Here is a 4,350-nt window from a genome sequence, read left to right as displayed (position 1 = left end):
TATTGATCATTTTACACTTGTTTTAGATATACCCAGATCTTGAGACGTCCTTATTGAGAGTGACATGGAAGTCAAGCAGCTGGATTTTTCTTTCTGTTGAATCTTCTCGAACGTGCGATCGCTCACATTTGTATCTATTTCCTCAGCACTTAACTCTTCAAACCTTCTGTTTTCTGGATTTTCTTCCCACTCTAATAAAAGTGCTCAAAGTTATTTTCAAAGGTTCCCAATGATTTCTTTATTGCCCATGGCACCTCACACAGAGAGTATTTGGGGGGCCTCTCGGTCAAATTTTCAGCTTCCAGAGCTTTTGACCTGAAATGTGTCTTTCAGTTTGCAGCAAAGGAAACTTCCCTAAAACATAGTATTCGCCTCATTTGTATGCTCATGTGTCTCCATAAACTTCATGCTACCATGACACGGACAAATCCCATAATTAAGCTCTCATTGGCTTCTCCGTCTCTGCCCTTCCCTCCTCACCCTCTGTAGGAAATTTCCTGTCTCACCAAGGTGGTCTATTTCGTGTTCCAACACGGCGTCTTCACTCTGACCACCATGGCTTGCCCAGTGGTGGGTGATCTTTTTACATCAAATACACTTCCTCTTTCTCTCAATTATCACTGTCCTTTCATTTCCCAAGTGAAGCTTTCCCATTGTTTGAAGGTTTCCCTGCCCACCTCTCTCCTATGATTCCTTACATCATTAATTGGCTGCGCTACCAACACTGGGACTCGTTCATGCTGTCTTGTTTCAGCAGTTTATGTTTGGGGTTCAGTAAACTGCTTGAGGGTAAGGACTTGAAGACTGGTGATATCTGTTCAGATCGTGTGTTGACTTTATCTGTTTCCCCTAAAATAGTCTTTCCTGGATATTTTAATTTCAAAATGATTAGCTGGCCATCATCCAGACCAATGGCTCCCAACTTTCTGAGTACAAGAACCTCTTTTTGGAAGTGTCAGATTTAATAATATTTTAAAATACAATAGGATCTATAAAGAAGCATGCTGATGGTTAGAGACTTGGGTTCTAGAGGGGGGTGCCTGCATTGAATCCTGGCTCTTTAGCTATTAGCTGTGTGACCTTGGTCTAGTTAATGAATCTCCATCTTAGAGACAGGAATGTAATAGTATCTAACTCATGGTCATTCACGAGGCTTAACAAGGATAACGTTTGTACACTCTTGGTACATGATCATCACTCAATGAAAGTTAACTATACATTCAAAATATAAATATATCTATGTCTACCTATCTATATCTATTATTTTCAGTCTATGAGCACAATAGATATAATAGACATAGGAATTTGATAACTACAAAAAAAATCAATAACCCTCTATGCAACTATTTATTGGAATATTTGGTAATAATAATTTTCAAGGACGTAGATTATTGCTTATGTACTCTACTCTAAAGCGTGACTCTGTAATATAGACAATTTTAACTGAGTCTATCACCCAAACATCCCTCTCCTCCTAGATCTCTAACTTAGAGTCAATTATATTTGTGTCATGGAAGAAATAGAGGGCACTAATTTTAGGGATTCCCCGGAGGGAAGCCAATCGGGTTGGTTCAGGTCTAAGACCTTATACCACCCTGGAAGCCCACGATATCTGCAGAGGCTACAGATTCACACAGAGAGGAAAGACAACTCCTCTCTTATTATTCTCATTATCTACATAGCGCTTTTCATGATTTTCTTATTTACTCAGTTTTTCTTTCATTATTTCCTTCCACCCAAGTAGAAGGTTAAACCCATGAGACGGGGTCTTCATCTGTGTTCTATCACTAGTGCCTAGAACAGTTCCTGGCATCCAACGCGATTGCTGAATGACTGAATGAGTGATTGAATAAATGAATCTATGGCCATCCAGAATGATCCAATTTCATTCCGTCAAAATCACAGAATGCTACCATTAACAGAGCTATAAACTTAGTTCTGAATGCTGTGAATTAAAACATCAAGAGAGAGGTCTGCTTATCCTTTGAATCTAGAAAACAAGCTCACAAAAAAGGCCCTTTGTACGTTTACAAGCATTGGGTGACCACTGGGAGTGCCACATGGGGTTGTGTCCTGACAAATATTTATGATGCTTTAATCCCCCTCCGCTGCCCCACACCCCGGCTGGCACTCGTTTAGGTACGAGCACATTACTTTGTTTTAGCCTGCTGGTACTTGTTGATATGGGCAAGTCCAGGCATGTGAAACACTGGGGAGTGGTTACAGATGATGCTTTCCTTTGCTTTCAGGTGGACTGCTGGGTCCCGCGTTGTACACTCGAGTGGGGAGTGTGGCCCGGAACAATTAAGTTACCCACGTGACCAGTGACTAGTGCTCAGCCAATAAGTTCAGGTTATGATACCAAAGGTGAAATAACAGGGACAGATATTAGAAGCTGGTGACGTTACTTCCCTGGACAGTTTTAATTACTGGACAAGAGAGTTCTGAAATATGTGAATTACTTAATAGCTCAAATAACAAAAGGGAAGCCTGAGTCATTTGGGGTATTATACTGTGATGGAGGGCAAACACATTTACCTTCCACAAGCAGCAAACACACTCAGCCTTAATTTTGTAATTAGTAAATCGCTTAATATTTGCAACTTGTTATGTAAGAGGTAAAAGAACATTCTTAGTTTAAGAATAATTTAGATGGCCAATCATGTTTAAAATCTCGGTCCTGTCAAGGGAAATAGTGATGTTTAAATTTAAGTGTTCGTTACCATCTATAATTTGCAGGGAACATTTAATATGCATATAGAAGAAACAAGATTATGAAATTGAAATGGCTTGATCAAAATACGAAGAACACTTCCCCACATATGTTAAATACAAGCCACTTTGCAAATCCATGGACATTTTTGGTTTGAATATATGGTTTGGTTGTCTTTTTGGTTTTTAATTTATTTTATTGAAGTATAGTTGATTTACAATGTTGTGTTAATTTCTGCTGTACAGCAAAGTGATTCAGTTATAAATATATGTGTGTGTGTGTGTATGTGCATGTATATATATATATACACACACACACACACACACACACACACACACATACTGTGCTATACAGTAGGACCTTGCTGTTTATCCATTCTATATGTAACGTCAAGAGTTTGCATCTGTTAAACCCAAGCTCCCACTCCATCCCTCACCCACCCCCTTCCCCCTTGGCAACCACAAGTCTGTTCTCCCTGCCTGTGAGCCTGTTTCTGTTTTGCAGATAAGTTCATTTCTGTCATATCTTAGGTTCCACATGTAAGTGATGTCATATGGTATTTGTCCTTTTCTTTCTGACTTACTTCACTTAGTGTGACAATCTCTAGGTCCATCCATGTTGCTGTAAATGACATTATTTCATTTTTTTTTATGCTTGAGTAGTATTCCATTGTATATATGTACCACATCTTCTCTATTCATTCATCTGTTGATGGACATTTAGGTTGTTTCCATGTCTTGGCTATTGTGAATATTGCTTCTATGAACATTGAGGTGCATGTACCTTTTTGAATTATAGTTTTGTCCGGATATATGCCCGGGAGTGGGATTGCTGGATCATATGGTAGCTCTACTTTTAGTTTTTTTGAGGAACTTCCATGCTGTTTTCCATAGTGGCTGCACCAATGTCTTTTATTTTTTTAAAGAGAGCGCTGCACCAGATACCACAAACTCCATGACATCTGCTTACTTAACTACATTAATATTGAATCTAAATTAGATTCTTCATCAGTATCAAAAAATTCATTTCCAGCTTGAGGAGATGTGTTGAGTATTGTTTAAATGCTCTTTCAAAGGTGTCTGTGACGAAACAGTAAGTTCATATATGAAAGCATTTATAAAATGTGAAATGGCAAAGTTCTTCCAGGTACTGCTTAGCCCAAAGTTCTTTAGTAAGCTTTTTCTGAGAAAGGGACAGGCTTTTACAGATTATTTTATGTCTTCTCCTAAACCTAGGATTTGCACATACGTAATAGTTGCAAATAGGTGATAAGTTGAGGATTTTGCTTTTGTGTAGTGCGTGTATGTGTGTGTGTATGGTGTTTGGTGTGTATGTGTTTATTGTGTGTGTTGTGTGGTGTGTGTGTACGGCATGTGTGGGGGGGTGTTTAATAAACTGAAGCACCAGAAGTAGGCATGAGGTGTCGCTGTGAAGGGAGCTGCGAATTAGTGAATTCTGAGCCACCTGCCGGCACACTTCTTTGAGAGCAGCTTCTGATGCGCGTCCTTTACGAACCACTCTCCCCATTTCCTGAGCAAAGGACACACACTTCCTCAGAAACTGGCCATCACCTTGCAGCCAGCAAACTCATAGGTGACGGATTACCTGATTTCTTGCCCATGTGTCTATAGAGGAGA

This window comes from Lipotes vexillifer, unplaced genomic scaffold, assembly GCF_000442215.2.
Source record: "Lipotes vexillifer unplaced genomic scaffold, Lipotes_vexillifer_v1.1 scaffold864, whole genome shotgun sequence".
Taxonomy (NCBI): domain Eukaryota; kingdom Metazoa; phylum Chordata; class Mammalia; order Artiodactyla; family Lipotidae; genus Lipotes; species Lipotes vexillifer.
Note: the sequence above shows the minus strand (reverse complement) of the source record.